Source organism: Alexandromys fortis, unplaced genomic scaffold (assembly GCF_014885135.2).
Source record: "Alexandromys fortis isolate MF-2015 unplaced genomic scaffold, M_Fortis_MF-2015_v1.1 scaffold_36, whole genome shotgun sequence".
NCBI classification, from domain to species: Eukaryota; Metazoa; Chordata; class Mammalia; order Rodentia; family Cricetidae; genus Alexandromys; species Alexandromys fortis.
The window spans coordinates 4,314,430-4,327,128 of NW_026067915.1; the positions used below are offsets into that span (position 1 = coordinate 4,314,430).

Here is a 12,699-nt window from a genome sequence, read left to right on the forward strand (position 1 = left end):
TCGCCATGATGCTCCCACTCCAGACAGACGCAGGTTAAGATCCTCTCTGGTAAGCCAGCTCATGGGCTACACAGAATATTAGAAATGGGTTAGAACAATATGTAAGAGCTAGCCAATAAGAAACTGGACCTAGCCGGGCCAGACAGTGTTTGAAAGAATACAGTTTCCGTGTAATTATTTCTGGGTATAAACTAGCCATGCGGGCGGCCAGGTGCCGGGGACGCAGCCCTGCCGCTCCTATTTCAACACATGATATTCAGATGCTCAATATCCATGTAAAATACTGGGTGCTATAACCCCAGGCTGGGTGGGAAATGCAGATAGAGGACCCCTGGAGCTTACTGATCACAGAGCCCAGACAATCAGTGTGAGATCCTATCTCGAAGATGTGATGGAGAGCAACCGAGGAAGATTCCAGCATCGACTTCTGGCCTCCCCATGTGCGCCTACACTTGCACCCACACCCACACCTTGTAATCACAATCAAGTACTTAGGAGTTTAACTATTGGGGAACAAATGGAAGAATGGGGAAAATGTCTCTAAACTGGACCATTTTTCTGATGACTGACAATTGGCAGTCTCCCAAGCAGCATTGGCTAGGACTCAAAGCTGAAGGGGTGAGGACAGAGTGGGCTTCTGGCAGGAGGGAGAGAGTAGCCAGCAGGCAGTGACGTTCTCTGATCTCAGAAACAGCAGGTGTTCTGATAGCTCATGCATCCATGCATCTCAGGGGCTCGGTGTGTGTTGACTTTCTCCAAGCAGTTGCTGTGGGTCTGAGAGAGCCATGGGAGCTCTCTGCTTTGAACTAGAAGGGAACAACAGCCTAGTGATAGCACAGGTGTGCTTTTCAGATTTCACAAGAACAAGCCTTGGTTGTGTTGTCATGGAGAAAGGGAAGCAATGGCTCCTGGGGTCACAAAAGCTCCTGATCTAGAAGAGGAGGGCAGAGTACCTTGCTTTAGAACAGTGGTTCTTAATCTGTGAGTCATGACCTTCTGGGGGGGGGGTGAACAACCCTTTCATTAGGGGTTTCCTAAGACCATCAGAAAACAGATATTATGCCCAGGGTATTTAACCCCAACATAGACCCCCCCCCCCCAATCTCACAGCCTATAAGATGTTCCTTGCTCATTCTTTTTGTTTTGTTTTCTAAGACAGGGTTTCTCTGTGTGATAACCCAGACTATCCAGGAATACACTCTGTAGACCAGGCTGACCTCAAACCCACAGAGTCCCATGCTATGAAATAATTCTTCTGTACACTGTGTGAATATACATTGTTGTGATTGGTTTAATAAACAAGCTGACTGGCCAATAGCTGAACAGGATAAAGTTAGGTGGGAAAGTCAAACTGAGAATGATGGGATGAGGTTGAGTGGAGTCAGGAGTCACCAGTCAGATGCAGAGGGAGCAGGAGATGAATGTGCCATGCTAATAAAGGTACCACCACATGGCAGAGAGTAAATAAGGAATATAGGTTAAATTAAAATGCAAAAGCTAGTTAGTAATAAGCCTGAGATATTGGCTGAGCATTTATTATAAATCTTTTTGTTATAATTTGGAACTGGCTGCTGGACAGGAAAACTTCACCTACAGATCTGTCTGCTTCTGCTGAGTGCTGGGATTAAAGGAGTGTGCCACCACCGCATGTTGTCCCTTGCTCATTCGTTTTGTTTTGTTTTGTTTTTTTTTTTCGAGACAGGGTTTCTCTGTGGCTTTGGAACCTGTCCTGGCACTAGCTCTGTAGACCAGGATGGTCTCGAACTTACAGAGATCCGCCTGCCTCTGCCTCCCGAGTGCTGGGATTAAAGGCATGCGCCACCATCGCCCGGCCCTTGCTCATTCTTGAAACACTGAATCAGTCTCCCATCTTTGCAACCTGTCTGTCCATCTGAGCCTAGCAGTGGGGTGTTAATCCTGACCTGGGTGTAGTGCCACACATCTGTAATCCCAGCACTTGGCGAAAGAGGCAGGAGGAACAGGAAGAAAAGGAGTTCAATGTCATCTTCCTTGTCATAGTCTGTCCAAGACCAGCCTGGTCAACAGGAGACCCTGTCTCAAGACAAAAGCGGAAAAGAAACAACAGTGTGAATCCTGCAGTCAGACTGTGGCTCTCCTACTCAATACAGGCAAGGTCTTAGATAGTATCGATCCATTTTGAGCCTTAGTTTATTTGTTAATGGTTGAAAATCAGAACTCCTATCTGTTGGATTGAAAGCTTATCTGTCAAAGGCTTGGAGCGGTCTCTGTCACCCGAATCTTCTGGAAACGATCTGTTCTGATGCTTTCCTTGCAAGTCTCTTTCTACCATGTGGAATGATGTCTACTCCATCTTTGCACCCACCAAGTCTCACTAAACTATAGGAATTGGGTATGCCATGATCACTCTTTGTCCTTTCTGGGTAGCTTGATGGCTCTTCACACCCATGGTGCACTCAACAACCTTTGCAAAAGGTCAGCATCATGGGCCCAGCACATGTTGGGGACTGGAGAAAGAAGAAGGCCTCCTGTGAATAGGACTAGACCATATCTTTTCTCCATTAGGAAGACCAGACACCATGATCATAAGCTTTTGAAACCACTTTAGTCACGCGGTACCATGTGTTTTTTAGTTGTGGAGAATTCCTGACCTGGTCCCCTCCTCCTTTCCTGCCGCCCAATGCAGGATTTATTTGGCATAAACAAATAAGGCAGAATGCTATTTAGCCTGTCCCCATGACACAGGGCTTCCTCGTGGGTATATTAAAAAGCAATACAACTCTCAGTGAGGCCATGAACAGAATGCTGGCCTGGTGAGGCAAGGTTGTGTTGCTCCCAGAGAGTACACAGAACTGCCTGGCTTCTGAAGTTTTCCTCTGAGGTGGAGGACCAATTCCCAGGACCATGTGGAAACTGTGAAAAAAATAATCTGAGGTAATGGCCTCATGAACTTGCTGCCCCACCCCTTATCTTGGATGTAATTAAACAAACGGTATTGCTAAAAGCAATAGAAAAACTCACCAATGAGTTTCTAGGCAGAAAAAAAATAGCTTTTTCTTAATTATCAGAGAAGCCTAGATTATAGTATTTTTGTCTTTGTGTATTAGGATCATCCTACCCTTAAGGACCTGTTTGTTTGTCTCCTAGGAGATGGCTGTGTGTGGAACATGAGCGACAGTGCCTTAATTCCCCAGGGATAATTGGAGTTGTTTCATCTTTGAAAATCTCCTATTTTAGTAGTATCTTTATATCTTTTATGGGAACAGCCAATTAAATCTATGAGATGCTTTGAGGTCAGGCAAACCAGGTAGCCAGGGAAATGCATCCTTCTGTGTAATGACATTTCATTTGAATTTTAATAAATAAAGCTTGCCCGAAGATCAAAACAGCCACACTGGTCAACCTTACAGACCAGGCAGTGTGACACATACCTTTAATCCCAGTAGCCATACTAGTTTGCCATAGAAGCCAGATAGTGCATGCCTTTAATCAATTCCAGCTCTAGAGAGGATTATAAAACGGGAGGAGACAGCTCTCAGACACAGTCTCATTTTGAGATTCCTGGAGGCAGGATTGTCATTTCAGACTGAGGTCAAGGTTAAGAGCCAGTGGCTAGGTGTTTTGGTTTTTGGATCTTCAGGTTGAACCTCAGACCTGGTGTGAGCTCTACCTGTGGTTCTGAGTGCACGAGTGAGTGGGGATCCTTCAGTGGACAGTGGGAAGGCGGTCATCCATTCAGCAACTGGTTGTTGACCACATGAGGGCTTGAAAACATATGGGATGAGCCTGAGCATGACCTTTGCAATATCTGTATTTTCTTCAGTTAAGGAATCAAAGGGCAGGAGGGAACTACTCAACAGGAAGTCTCTATGTTCTCTTTCAAAAGCTACTCTAAATCTTCCCTAACCCAGCAGTGCCACAAGTGTAGCATGCCACAGGACCCAGTCCTGGAACACACACATACATACCGTACATCGCTGACATACAAACACACAGACAGAGACACACCTTATATCACACACACACACACACACACACACACCTTACATCACCAACATACAAACACCCAGACACAGACACACCTTATGGAACTAATTTCTGTGATATAAAAAGAGCCACAGCAAAACTAAGTAAAATGTCCAAAACATAAGTGAAAACGGCAATGGCCTGATCTGTCAGTATATGGGAAAGCAAATTTGTACGAAATCCAGTATTTTGAGAGAATGTCTGTCTTTTTAAAATATGAGAAATGCAAATTAGAGCTACACTGAAGAATAATTTTCTTACCTAAAATACTGTGCACACAGGATTGGTGAGGATGTGGGGAAAAGGGTACTCTCAGATATATTTTTGACAGGAATATAAATTCTTGTTCCACTCTATAATTTCTCAGCTTTGAAATGATTGCCATCCGAAAACCTCACAGTGTTCCAATCTACCCACCTCGCTTCATTCTCAATAGTGTGTTCAGCCCGCCATCCTGACTGTGAAAGGCATGGTGGTGGCGGTTGAGAGAAATTTCTCTATCACAGCTGACCACAAGCTGCCCTGAGGCAGGTGTGGCCCTCTTGTCTGAGCACAGCAGGGGAAGGACCTGTTCCTTAAGGGGCTACTCGTGCAGAGTACTGGGAGTGGAATAAGCCTTTGGTTTCTGCACACTGTTCAGGGCTGGAGAGTAAATGGAAGGACTGAGACTTCAGGAAGTGGGGATGTGTAGCTGGCTTTGGGCAAAGGGACCACTGAAGGGAGGAAGAAAAGATAGAAAAACAGAGCTTGCTAGCCAGAAAATGGTGCACATCCAGCTTAGGGCAGAGGAGCAAAGGCCTGCCCATGACTAGGCTGTGACTGTGGGCACAAAAAGAGATGACTTCTCCTCCCCAGGAAGAGGAAAACTGAAGGCGGGCAGAGGCAGACGATGGACAATCTCATCTCTGCTTCAATGGTAGTCGAGTGGAAGATGGAGTTGTCAGATGGCCTTCACTGCCTCTGCCCTCTGAAATCAGTTCACAACTAGGTGTCTTAGGTGTCTATTGCTGTGAAGAGACACTGTGACCATGGCAACTCTTATAAAGGGAAACATTTAATTGAGGTGGTAGCTTATAGTTTCAGAGATTTAGTCGTTATCATCATGGTGGGATTATGGCGGTATGCAGGCAGGCATGGCACTAGAGAAGAAGCTACTACATGTTGACATGCAGGCAACAGGAAGTAAACTGATACACTGGGAGGTATCTTGAGCATAGGAGACCTCAAAGCCTGTCCCCACAGTGACACACTTCAAGGCCACATACATTTCAGCAAAGCCACACCTCCTAATAGAGCCGTTCCCTTTGGGCCCCCCCCCCTTTTTTTTTCAAGCCACCACACTAGGCTGTGTTATATAACAAGGGCAAACAGCTTTTGAAAGTGTTCTTCTGCCTTTAAGTTGGTTAGCCCAAAGTTCATCAAAAGTAAGAGCATCAGGGTATGGGTGATTATATCAGACCAAGGGCCTAACACAGATGATGTTCTGTTGGCTTGAAAGAGGATTGTATTTCTTTAACTGATAAATTTTATTATATGTATGAGTATTTTTCCTACATGTGTGTCCATCATGTACATGCCTGGTACTCTTGGAGGTCAGAAGAAGGCATCTGATCTCTTGCAACTGGAGGTATAGACAGTTGTGAGCTGCTGTGTGGGTGCTGGGAACTGAGCAGTAAGTGTTCTTAACTGGTGTGCAATCTCTCTGGCTTCAAAGAACACAGTACTTATGAAAGTGTGATTTGGGCTGCTCAGAACATCATTTCTGTGTTGGTCAAAGGCCACCCTTGGAATGATCACATTCTGTGATAGAAAGGCTTTCAAGAAATTAGGGAAATTATTAGATTCCCCCTCTTCCTTCCCTCCCCTCCATCCTACGCCTTCCACATCCTCTCCATCCTTTCACTGAGTCTATCTGGGCAACGGGAGTTGTGACCTGATTGTGAGCTATCCTGCACAAACTCATGTGTTTGAATGCTTGCTTGGTCCCTGGCTATGGATCCTTTAGGAGGTGGGGCATCTCACCACAGTGTCCGTGAATTATGGACAGTCCTGCTTCTGAGTTAGTGCTCTGCTTCCTGGCCTGGCTAGGAACTAGGTAAATGACAGCAGGTACTTCATTCAGTCATTTACCCCATTCACAGAGGTGGTCTTTGTAAGTTCATTTGACTGCAGGTTGGAGAATATTCTCCATTGTGTGATATTGTGACATAATAAAACATATTTTATATTTTTGGTCTTTGTCTCTGGCTCCCAACCAGAACTCTTAAAACCCTGGCAACTTCCTAGATGATGAGAGATGAAGGCGTGTTCTCAGTTCTGATTGGTTTTTGTTTCTAGATCCTGAAATAGCTCCACAGTGAAAAAGATAAAAAGTAAAAAAATGAAGTGTGTTTTTCTATCATTGGTAATGAATCTCTCAACAACAGCCAAATTTATGTTAAAGAGATTTCTTTGGTAAGATCCTAAGGGGTGTGGGGTTGGTGGCTGTCCTGCCCTCCACCCCCCTGTGATTAGAAGCTAGAGCTTTGATCCTGACTCAGGGAGCAGAGAGGGACTGAATCAATGAGAGCTGCCTTAATTGCTAATGGCGATTTAATCAACTGTGTCTAGAATGAAGGCAGCGTGAACCCCAGAAGGCCAAGCAAGGACTGGATAGTTTCTAGGCTGGTAGGCAGTGGAGGTATGGGGTGGGGAGGGTGGTGCTCCAGGAGGTGACACAGTTCTGCAGTTCCATGGTGCATCTGACCTCACGCATGTCTCCCACTTGACTGTCCTGAGTTGTGTCCTTTGTAGAGGTTGGGAGAGAACAAGAGACAGATTTGCTTGGGTTCTACTTGCTGTTCTAACAGTTAGTGGAACCTGAGGAGGGGATGATGGAAACCCACCAGTACTGATGGTAGGTCAGGAGCGGGAGGGTCAGACTTGGTGGTCATCTGAAGTCAAGGACAGTCTTGTGGAACCGAACCCTTAACCTATAGGATCTGGCAAAACCCACAGGTAAAGAGTGCCAGCACTAAATCTAATCATGGGCCATGTGGTTGATACCTGAAGAGTTTCTTGGTGTGGAAGAGATGTAGACATTTGGTGTGTTTTTAAAAAATATATAGCTTGGTATGGTGATATACACCTATGACCTAGGAACTTGGGAGGCACAGGTAGAAGGATTGTGAGTTGGAGGCCAGACTGGGCTACGTAGCAAGAACCTGACTCAATGCATAAGAAGCAAACAAATGAGATTAAAATTCAAAAAGATTTTTTAAAAAGTGCAGTCCACTGTTTTCAAACAGTTCCTTTGGAAGGCCCCAGCGAGGAGGGCCGTTGGGGGGAGTGAAATGGAGTCACTTGTGCTCAAATCCCACCCACAGACTCAGCGACCTGTCTGGTTAGGAGAAATCAAGGTTATCCATGTGGCTGCCAAATCTCCGAACAGTCTACCATTAATGGGGTTACGGTGAAGCTCTGTTAGAGCTAATCCACAAACACACGCAGGCAACCTTGTCCTGTCTGACCACTTGTTTCACTCTTGTTCTGTCTCTCTGGTCTCAGTTTGCAAGTCAAGTGTCCTTGAAGTGACAGATCTCTGTTCTGTTCCTGCTGTCTTCAACCCTCTTCTGTAAGACCAGCCTCCTCTGCTCATTGCAACTCTCACTGTTCTAGAACCGAATATTGGCGGCTGTCCTAGGGATGTCTGCACTGCTGCAGGCAGATGCCTGGTATGGACCACTAAGAGGAGGGATGATTGATTTTGTTCCTGGTTTCAGAGGGCTGCAGTGACAGCTGGGAAGTGCTTGCCCTGAAAGCGTGAGGTCTTGGATCCCTAGAACCCACATCTAAAACAAACACACCAACAAAGCCAGGCGTGGTGGTGCACACTTGTAATCCTAGTGCTAGGGAGGCAGAGGGAGAGGGGCTTGCTGGACAGCCTGTAGAGTCTAATTAGTGTGTTCTAGGCCAACGAGAGACCCTGACCCAAGCAAACAAACAAAATCCAATGCAAAACAAAACCAATAAGGTAGATGGCATTCCTCAGATAGTTGAGTTTGTCCTCTGGATTACACACACACACACACACACACGCCTGTATATATACATATACACACACACATATATATATATATATATATATACATAGACACCTATACACATATACATAACCCTGTACACACACACACACGCATGCACACACACACACTCACACACACATATACACCCAAAGCAACTAACGAGCACATACCAGAGAGCTGAGCCTATGGTTGCATCAGGTGCTCAAGCACCTCTCTTTATCCCTCAGGCCTGCAATGTTTCATGTTCTTAGCTCCCTGCTGCCCGGCTCTGCACCTATGCCTGAGCGTGCCCCGACGCGCTGGAAAGGTCATTTGGCTGGCAGATAGCTGCAGCCCCCTGGCCTCCTTCCTTCTGCATTCTGCACCACTTCTCCGTGTCGCTCTAAGCTTCTGCTCCAATCAAAGACAGCCTTTGTTGGTTCCCTTTTCGGCTTCCCCTTTATTGCTTCCCCCACCCCTGAGTCACCCACTAATTCCAAATAAATCACCACCACTCCAATATTTATCTCCAGATCTGCTTCTGGGGAAGCATAAACTAAGACATAAATTAATCATGTTAATTAATTTTCAGCCTCCTTGGGCCGAAAGGTAATTAAATGTGTGTTTTCCCTCCCTTTCCGAAGGCCTTTGGAAACAGTGCTGAGCCATTCCCAGTTGGCTCTGCTGCCAAGTTGCAGACATGAGATGCTCAGGGCAGACAAATGTCAGCCCCCGAGGGCACAGCCACAGCCGACAACGCTATTTATTGCAGGAATTCTGGCTGTCAGTTCTGATCTCTGTTGACAATCAGAGGAATTCACTCATTCTGCAAATATTTTCTGAGTTCTGAGTCTCTGCAAGAGGCCCAGGCAGCACTGGCCAAATGAAAACAAATCCTGTGTGTCTTCTGTGAGATGCGGCTTTCAGATCACTCTATTAAAAACACTAATGGGTCTGTTCGGAATTAATGTTTGAATCACTGGTGAGCTGCTGATGGCTATCAGATGGGGGGGGATGGTAACTGCCAGCTTTGGGGGTTTTCTTTTTTCTTTTTTTTTAATTTTCACACTAGGCAGGATTTATTTCTGATAACGATAATGACTCAGTCCATTTTTTTAAAGAGACAGTCACTTGATGTGGTGTGCACTCCAGCAGGGCTGGGAGGGGAAGTCAGGCTGCAAATGGCTGGATTTCCTGGGTTTTAGCTTTGGAAACAGAGCTAGGAAAGACAGCCAGCCTGGTGTGGTGGTACACACCTGTCATCTTTCAAATCTCCTATAATTGCACTTCTCAATGGTAAATAACTTTATCTTTTTTTTCTTTTATTCTTTGAGTTTACATTACATCCTGGCCACAGTTTCCCCTCCCTTTACTCTTTCCAGTCCTCCCAACCTCCCCTCTCCTCCAGATCTACAGTTCCCTTAAAAAAAACAAAAAGGTTGGGCCTCCCAGGGATATCAAATGAACAGGAATGACATGTTACAGTAAGACTAGGCACCAACTCTCATATCAAGGCTGCACGAGGCAACCCAGTAGGAGGGAGGAAAAGGGTTCCAAGCTCAGGGAAAAAAGTCAGAGACATCCCTAACTCCCACTGTTTGAAGTCCCACAAGAACACCCAGCTACATAATTGTCTTCCTTAGGGTTTCTATTGCTGTCAAGAGACACCATGATCACAGCAACTCTTATAAAGGAAAACATTTAATTGGGTGGCTTAGTGTTTTAGAGGTTAATCATGGTGGGACATGGAGGCATATAGGCAGACTTAGTGCTGGAGAGGGAGTTGAGAGTGGAGAAGAAGCCACATCTTGATCCTACAGTAGCAGGAAGTGGTCTGAGATACTGAACGTGGCTTGAGCATATATGAGACCTCAAAGCCCGCCTCCACAGTGACACACTTCCTCCAACAAGGCCGTACCTACCCCAACACACCACACTTCCCAATAGCGCCACTTCCTATGAACTTATGAGGGGAGCAATTACATTCAAACTACCACAACAACCATAAAGTGTATGCAGAGGACGTAGCTCAGACCCATACAGGGTCTGTGATGGTTGCTTCAGGCTCTGTGAGCCCCTCGAAGCCCTGCTTAGTTGAGTTTGTAGGCCACGTTCTTGTGGCACAGCTGCAGTCTTAGTACATGGGAAGCTGAAGCAGGAAAATAGGGAGATCAGGTACAGCCTGGGCTACATAGGGAGACCTTTTCTCCAAGAAGCAAATGGACAGGGTGGGTGTAGTGGTCCACATTTGTCATCCTGGCACTTAGGTGGCAGCAGCAGGAGTATCAGGAGTTCAAGATTGGGACTGGAGAGATGGCTCAGTGGCTCACTGCTTTTAAAGCAGACCTGGGTTTGTATAAGACTTGCTCTTGTAGAAGATCGTGTGTGTTCCCAGTACTCACGCGGTAGCTCATGAGTGCCTATAATTCTAGTTTCAGGAGATCTGATGCCCTCTTCTAACATTCCCTGGCCCTGCATTCATGTGGTGCACATACATACACTCAGGTACACACGCATACACATTAAATAAATGAATAAATGAATGAATTAATAAATAAAAGAGTTTAGGCTCATCACTGGCTATATATGGAGTTTGAGGTCAGCTTATGATATATGAGAACCTGTTTTAAAAAGCTTTAAAAAGGAAGGATAATAATAATAATAATAATAATAATAATAATAATAGAAGAAGAAGAAGAAGAAGAAGAGATAATTGTTGTTATTGGAGGAAGCTCATAGGCTCAGAGCCAGGAGAGTTGAGCCTTGTGCTACCACCCAACCGAGTGACCTGAGGGAGTCACTTGCACTCTCTGGGTCTCAGTTTCCTCATCTTTTTCCCCAGGGCCCTTCAGCATTCATAAATCTCTTTAAAAAGAGATAGACTCTGATCTCTGGTTTGATGTCACTTAACTCTGTACAGTAGTATCTCCCAACAGAGAGGGTAGTGATTGGGGAATAGGAGTGGAGGAATAGGGTGTGGGGTAAAAGTAAACATTTGAGGGATGCAGAATTAGGAAAGATCCTGCTGGGATGGTCCTGTTGGTCCTTGGGGTTTAGAGGGGTGGAGGGTCCTTCATTTGTCTTTGGCAGCTCTTAGGCCTGTCATGGTCCTCAAAGCTGAAGAAAGGTCAGAATTGTCCAGAGAACTTTAAAAATTACTTTTATTATGTACGTGTGTCCATGTGCATGCATGTGTGTGTGTCAATGTGTATGTGCGTGTGCGTGTGTGTGTGTATACCTGTGGATGCAAGCACATTAGAGGTCAGAAGAGGATGTTATATTTCCTGGCACAAGAGTTACAGGTGGCTGTGAGCTGTCTGACACAGGTGCTAGGAACTAGACTCAGGTCCTTGGGAAGAGCAGTATGTGCTCTTAATCGCTGATCTATTTCTTCAGCCTCTGAGAGTTTTTATTATTAATAATAATAAACCACAAAATCCTTCTGCTCCTTCTTTTAATTGTTCTGGAGGGCACTGTAGATGTTATTTCTGAGGTGATCCTACTGTGCAGTTGGCATGGCAAGTCATCAGCTGAGCACCAGTGGCTCCTGACTTGCCTTTTCCAGTTCCTTTATGTGGTCTCCCCCTCCCTCACCTTCTCGTTTCCAAGTCCCCAGGTGAGTGGAGGATCAGCCCAGAAGGACAAACCTTCTACAATCTAGTTAATTCTCTTGTTATTTGTGAGGTTTCATACAACTTGGCTTTCCCCCCTTATTAATATAATCCAGGCTACTTACAAAATTAACTTGAGAAATACTCAAAAGAAAAAAAAAACATCTCAAAGTGTCAGGCAAGTCAACAATTCAAAGGCAACCCACTGTGGACACCACTAACCAGCTAGTCTAATTTTGTAGATAGCGGTTGAGAACAGTGCTCTACTGTATACTGTAGTAGTGTGTGGCAATTTTAACAGCTGCAAGGCCAACTCTAGTTAACTTTCTGTTTCTATAATTTGTCTTTTGAGATGTGTCTTAGAACTGCCTATATGGGTGAGGCTGGTCTTGAACTCACAGATATTCACTTGCCTCTGCCTCCTAAGTGCTTGGATTAAAAGCACGTGTCTCCATGTCTGGCCACAAATAAAGTTTTATTGAAATACAGGGATGCTTTCTGCTATCTATTGTCTCTGACTGCTTTTACACTTTAGGGGTAAAGATGAGGGACTGCATCAGAAATCATCTGGCTTCCCAAGCACTTACTATTAAACAAAAAGATCTTATCAGTCCCTGGTATATACCATTCTGTAATTGCTTTTCTTCCATTTTACTTTCCATGGACTTTTTCCTGGGTTATTGTATTTACTTCATAAGCATCATTTCTAATAACAAGTTTCATTGCACATAACTTAGTCAAGTGGTGCTGCACCTTTATTATTTAACCCTTAAAATGCTCCAGGGAGTAGCTTTAGATATAAACTCTCTCTCTCTCCCTTTATCTCCCTTTCTCTTTCTCTCTCTCCCTCCTTCCAGCTCCTCTACTTCTCCTTTTCACTTTCTCTCTCTGTACTCTTTCACTGAGCTATAGCCTTACCCCTTGTATTCCTAATGCTTTCTTTAAGATGCTGTCCAGATTGTTCAGCCAGTGGGTAGCAGGTAGCAGTGAGCAGGTAGGTAGCAGGCAGCAGCTAGCAGGTAGGAACTCTTGATACAGAA

The 12,699-nt window shown here is 45.1% G+C and overlaps 1 protein-coding gene across 1 annotated transcript in view; it reads right to left on the minus strand.

Annotated features, from left to right (window-relative positions):
- The window catches only part of Bfsp2 (beaded filament structural protein 2), a 58,167-nt gene that overhangs the window by 16,184 nt on the left and 29,284 nt on the right, over window positions 1-12,699 (minus strand). The gene's annotated exons all lie outside the window — the stretch shown is intronic.